Below are 7,500 nucleotides of genomic sequence, written 5' to 3'. Positions count from 1 at the left end.
CTCACAGACATCAATTTCGTTCTATGTAATTTATATACGTATATCAAAATGTCATTTTGCAAACATAAGAGAAATTATTGTTTCAGATCGCATAAAAGAAATGAAGGATAATAAAATTCAGCTAGAAGAATACTCCAGTACAGGGTCAAGTCCTTGTTGTGGTGCAGTGTGGTGTGGTGTTGTGGTGTATGTGTGTCTCAATGACTCTGAGGACTATTCCAGCTGAGTTCAAGCATCATCATGGTAGGAGTTCAATCTCCTACCATGATAGACAAGTTAAAGGGTAGGAGCCAGTTTAATATGGACCCTCACTTCTCAGAAGAATAAATGGCTTTGCGTAGGGCCAACAGCATTAATTAGAAACAAAACACTGTTACAGAAGCACCGATGACATTTCAGAGCTAACAAGATCCAGGAGAAGACACTGCAGAATGAAGAACAGGGGAGAGAAGTCGTCGATGGACTATACTCCATAGGAAGCAAACTGCTCGAGTAAGCAGCAAGAATATTGTAAGAACATCAGGCAGCAGCAATATCTACAATACATATCAATGACTGAAATCACTGACAAAAAGGATGCTATGCAAAAACAAGCGATTGTAAACATGCTTAACCCAACAGGCTAACTTTCGATTGATTTTAGAGAAATTAATGACACCTTTGGTGAGAAACGGGATATGAAAGACAGAAATAATCTCTTTGATATATACTTCATGTCAAAAGCAAATGTATCAGCGAAATCCTCCTTATATCACACCCTATCGTTTTTAAGCATTGTATAATGTAGAGCGAAGTATATGTTGTGTCTAAAAATAGGAAAAAAAAATGACCGACTCGATCTAGACAGATCTGGGGGTTAAATAATCGCGTAAGAAAGAAACTAGTGACTTATATAGGAGTAGCGATGTACCGGTATGCTGAAACTGGTTGGTTAGACAATCAGAAAATATTTCGTTCGAAAAGTAAACGCAGAAAAGAATCCGAATTCTAATATTCCCTATTTTTAACCCAACGAAACCACAAAGCGACCCAATAACTGTAAATTATATTTTCTGAGAAAATCCAAGCAGTCAATGGGAGAAATAAATTTACAGCTATTTATAAAAAAGATAAATAAAACTAGTGTCTGATGTGATGGAAAGTATGCGCAGAAGTAAGATATATGATCCGTGTCAATTACGTGTAATAGTACAGAAAATATTGTCATAAATAAAAGCAATTTAATCGTTGTTTAATGTATATAATTTACTGGAATAAACTCATTTATATTCGATTTGGAAATAATCCCATCATTTTCCGAGATGATAATTGAATTTTCGATTTTCGTTTCATCCTACATATGAATGATGACAAATACATATACACTGTTAATCGATATTGTATAGACACGTATAAGAAACATCAAAATGAACAAAAAGTGCTGGAAAACATAAGCCCATTTTCTATTTTAAAGTTCACTTTTTGTGTCGATTCAAAACTCTGCTTAAAATATGAAAACAAACTCACACTCCTCTATGTTCTCTCTCTCTCTCTCTCTCTCTCTCTCTCTCTCTCTCTCTCTCTATATATATATATATATATATATATATATATATATATATATATATATATATATATATATACATATATATATATATATATATATATATATATATACATATATGTAATTATTTAAGCATTAGGTGTGCACCTAAATAGCCGATGAAGCACGTTCACTGCATATGGCTACCTTACGTCATACACGTTATTTACCCTATTGTCGCTTGATCTACGTTAGGAATTCCTCAGTGTTCGTCGAGTACAAACACACACGCACGCACACACACGCGCACGCACACACACGCACACACACACACACACACACACACACACACACACACACGCATGCATGCACACACACACATACACAGTGGTAAATATCCAAGTGAGGTGTATACCGCAGGCTACTCGTCAGGCCAAGGGTATTTTGTCGCAAGGAGGTACATGTTAACACAGGGAAGATTCGATCATATATACCATACATATACATATATATATATATATATATATATACACATATGTATACATATATTTATATATGTATGAATGTATGTATGTATGTATGTACGTACGTATGTATGTATGTATGTATGTATGTATGTATGCATGTATGTATGTATGTATGTATGTATGTATGTGCGTGATACCTTGGGCCAGTTTCTTCTATAGCCTCGGGCCGACCTTGTGAGTGGATTTGGTAGACGGAAACTGAAAGAAGCCCGTCGTATATATATATATATATATATATATATATATATATATATATATATATATATATATATATATATGTATGTATGTATGTATGTATATATGTATAAATATATATGTATATGTGTGTGTGTGTGTGTGTATGCTTGTGTGTCTGTATTTGTCCCCATCATAGCTTGACAACCGATGTTGGTGTGTTTACGTCACCGTAACTTAGTTGTTCAGCAAAAGAAACCGATAGGATAAGTACTCGGCTCACAAAGAATAAGTCCTGGCGTTGATTTGTTCGACTAAAGGCAGTACCCCAGCATAGCCGCAGTCAAATGACTGAAGCAAATAAAGGAATAAAAGAATATATAAATAATGTATATGTGTGTGTATACATACATATATATGTGTATATATATATATATATTTCTTTCTCAGACTGGAGCAAACAGGTTACAATGAAGTAGAGAAATTTGAAAAGACAACACAAAACCGGTTATTTCTCAAAATACAATGTTTATATACCAAAAAGATTTTCTAACATTTTTCTAACATTTTTCTAACATTTTTCTAACATAATTTAAATATATATTTTAACCATGTAACACAAGCCTTCTGTAGTTTTTTCACTCTTATTATCTTTTATACATCCAACCACGTGCTTTCACATATCAACTTTCTCACCTATGTATATATATATATATATATATACATACAGGTGATAGGTGAGGACTGGGGATGCTCAGTATAGAAATCAGAGTAGTGATCCAAAGGATTTAAATTTACACTCCAAATTCTTCGCCCAGGGCATGGACTGCGTTATCACGAATGACTATAAGAGAAATCCAAATCGAGACTGAAGACCTCTCCAAGCTCCAAACCTCCTGTCCTGCCTCAAGTATAAGTGATTGTTTAAAATCAATATAGGGTGGCGGTTAAACATAAGCTCACCAGTAGTGGGAAAACCTGTAATTGCCGGGTTTGATAGATTTTGTTAACGCTATAATGTGGTACATAAATATCACGCCAGTTATATATCCAGGAGTGGTTACCGGTTATAAATCCATGACGTTTTGAACATTTCATCTTCAATTTACGATTATCATGATTATTACGTAACTCTGAGTTTCCTGAAACAGGTGTCGATTTATAAATTTACATATTTTCTTACCTCATTTTGTTCTTTTATTCTGTATTTTTTGTGGTCCATGTAAATATATTTATACCAATCCTAACTATGTTAACCTCCGTTACTATTCCATCTTCCCACCTCTCTCTCTATATATATATAAATATATATGTATATATATATATATATATATATATATATATATATATATATATATATATATATATATATATATACACACATTATATGTGTGCATGTGTATGTGTGTGTGTAGGAGGAGGAGGAGGAGAGAGATGATAAAATTATGATAAAAGATTTGATGCTTAAATAAGAAGTATATTATAAATAGCATTATTTATAAACCAAAGTGCTGGTGATTTCCCTTGCAGTAGCCCTTGGTTACTTTGCATATTAATGAAAATATGAATTTCTTATCTTTGATAAAGAAGCATTTGCTATCATTTGTCTGGGAAAGTAATACTCTCAGCTATTAAAAGATTTATATCATTGTTTCATATAATCATGGATTAGCAATTCGCACTTTTCTATGCCATCATTGCAAAGAAGTGATTTTATTTCTAAATGTATGTTTAAATTTAATTTCTTAAAAAAATATATGTATGTATGTATGTATGTATGTAACCTAATTTAGTAGGCGTGAGATTTTGGTTTAATACTTTCGGTGTGTTAATCTTTGAGCATTTGAGCATATACCGTAAAAACTCATGTAAAATGTGAACCTGTGTAATTTACGCAGGTGATTTTCAGGATAAAAATTGTTAAAAAAAAGTTTCTACTTGTGTAAAATCTGCACCCAAAAGTTTTCAGAATTGCCGATATGGCCAGTGGGGTAAGGTTTCAAATTTAATTGTATTTAACATAATTTCACTTACTTATGGTTAGATTTATTGCAAAATAAATATTTATAAGATGGTATAAGACTACAAAAGAATATATTAGACTTTACAAGACTTTAAAAATCTTTATAAGAGGTGTTGAAAGTGTCGTCCTTCATTTTAAAGACATAAAATTTAATTTCTTTTTTACTGGCCTGTGAGCACTTCCTAAGCTGATTTCCTGTTCCTGTGACAATTTGCGTAAGGACTTTGACGGGCTTGCCAACAGTTTATCAGAAATATTGGAGTGTTTCGTCTGAAAGAACAGCATGCCTACCGCTTCTTGCTGCGTCTTCCACTGAGCTTGTGTTTCTAAATTTTCTTATCAAATCCCGCACTGTGTCACGATGTGGAACAACAGTATTTGGAAAAGTTTCACTGAACTTCTGTTTCACAGTATCTGTGTATTTGTTCCAGCTCGAAACACCCATTCAACTAAAAGCGTACTTTCTTCAATGGTTAGCATGTCGACTCGATGAAGGGTACACAATGACTGAGGGTCAATGGTTGACAACAGGCCATCCACGCAGTGATTGACAAGTTGCGCATGCGCAGGATGAAAAGAATTCACTACGGAGAGACTTTTTGAACATCATGTATTTAAACCTTTATTTTTTTCTGTAAAAACATATTCTCATATTAAATGAGTCAACTTCCGGTATGAATGTTTACGTTTTGTATGTCTTTTTTCAACAAAAAACAATTCTTAAAAATTCTGGAAACGATCTACTCATGTAATTTACGCACCTACTAAACTTTATTTTGGCAAAGAAAGTACGTGAATTACATGCGTTTTTACTGTAGACCATTTAGTCGCTGGCATGGTTGCAAGGTTAGAAATTTCGTTTCGTAACCAACATATTTAACGGTTCGTTACCACTGTGCGGCACTTTAGGCATGGCTTTTGTATTATAGTTCCAGGACGGCTAATACATTGCGCATGAATTTGGAAGAGGTAAACTACACAAAAACCCCGAATAAACACACACGCATACATACATACATACATACATACATGCATACATATGTATATCTATATATATATATATATATATATATATATATATATATATATATATATATATATATATATATAAATTAAAACAAATTAAAAGGGTAAAGATTTATCAATTTATTAATTTATTAATAAATCAACAATTAACAATTTTTACTAAGCCCTTCGGTATGTAAGCACCATTATCGGTGGAGAACTTATTTAAAAGTTCCCATACATTTATAAACATAATTAAGGGATCAGCAAGCATTTGCTTCACCATATACCGAAGTTCAGAAATAGCAGCTAAAAAAGCTGAGACTCCAACAGATAGCATTACTTGTAACTCACAAAGGCAACAACAAGAAGAAAAAACAATGAATACTAACCATTTAAAGTTAATCATAGACGCGATCCTGGATTATGAATGGTAAATTTCAATTTCCGTCATCGGTATGATATTCCAGTAGTACATTCGACTATGCTAGCAAACCGCGCAAGTATGAACGAGTGAACATCATTCCTGGACACAACCTGAGAGCATAACCGAACTTACCTCGGCCAGTCCTTCCACTACTTCCTCCTCAAGAAATTACCATGTGCGTTACAAACAATACCGCAGAAACTTTGCGTTAACTATCAGGGAGTGAATAATTATTACAAATTAAAAGGGTAAAGATTTATCAATTTATTAATAAATCAACAATTAACAATTTTTACCAAGCCCTTCAGTATGTAAGCACCATTATCGGTGGAGAACTTATTTAAAAGTTCCCATACATTTATAAACATAATTAAGGGATCAGCAAGCATTTGCTTCCACTCCCTGATAGTTAACGCAAAGTTTCTGCGGTATTGTTTGTAACGCACATGGTAAATTCTTGAGGAGGAAGTAGTGGAATGACTGGCCGAGGTAAGTTCGGTTATGCTCTCAGATTGTGTCGAGGCATGATATTCACTCGTTCATACTTGCGCGGTTTGCTAGCATAGTCGAATGTACTACTGGAATATCATACCGATGACAGAAATTGAAATTTATCATTCATAATCCAGAAACGCGTCTATGATTAACTTTAAATGGTTAGTATTCATTGTTTTTTTTTCTTGTTGTTGCCTTTGTGAGTTACAAGTAATGCTATCTGTTGGAGTCTCAGCTTTTTTAGCTGCTATTTCTGAACTTCGGTATATGGTGAAGCAAATGCTTGCTGATCCCTTAATTATGTTTATAAATATATATATATATATATATATATATATATATTTATATATACACACATACACACGCACACACATATGTATATATACACACACGCAGATCTACACATTGTGTGTACGTGTGTGTCTTTGTCTTTGACTTTGTCACTGCTCGACAACCGATGATGGCTTCCTTACCTCCGTAATTTAGTAGTTGGTCCAAAAGGAATTGATAGAATAAGTGCAAAACTTCACAGAATAACTACTGAGTAAATTTTATATTGAATAACCGTTTAAGCTTGTGCTCCAGCAAGGCTACAGTCCAGTGGCCGAAAGACAAACGATTAGAAGGATAGAAGGCAATTTGTCAGTGACATTTTTTATAAATAGATGGTACAAACGTAAAATTACCGCCTCAATTTATTGCTTTCTATCTCTCCATGTTGCATGGGATAAAGATCGCAGTTATAAATTGTCTGAAACGAATTTTTTCCATACATGTTAAAAGAAAATAATCGAATTGAACAAATATTAAAAAAAGGAGAGAAACTGTTTTCACAGTCTCGTGGTGTGTTGTTTCTCAATATAATGCTTTTGATCCGAGACGAAATGACAGTCTCTACTTGGTTGCTAAAAACGTTGGCGTTAATAACCAAACTTTCTGAAATAACACCATGTCATTGATGGAAGAATATCTTGACCAATGTAGTTCAAGATATGAAATAAAGATGAGACAGTTTTGATTGAAATATATCTCTTCTTAAGTCTACTCGTCAGGAATTGATCTGCGGTTAAGTAATGGCAAATTGTTATCAGGTTTGGATAGGTTTTATTTTGTTATTATTTTTTTTAAATAATTGTTATAATTTATTAACTGGAACACGATCGAAACAGATCCAGTAATCCTTCTCCCACCCTTCATTTTTCACTCACTCTTGTTAGATTTCTAAATCTAACTGTGTTAAGCGGTTATGCATTCGGTCAACCTATAGTTTCAAAGTTCATGTTTCTCTTAAGGCCTCAGTACTTATTCGTGTTATGAGAAGACACTT

The sequence above is a fragment of the Octopus bimaculoides genome, chromosome 10 (genome assembly GCF_046866305.1).
Source record: "Octopus bimaculoides isolate indiv1 chromosome 10, ASM4686630v1, whole genome shotgun sequence".
Taxonomy (NCBI): domain Eukaryota; kingdom Metazoa; phylum Mollusca; class Cephalopoda; order Octopoda; family Octopodidae; genus Octopus; species Octopus bimaculoides.
This window is presented reverse-complemented; position numbering follows the sequence as displayed.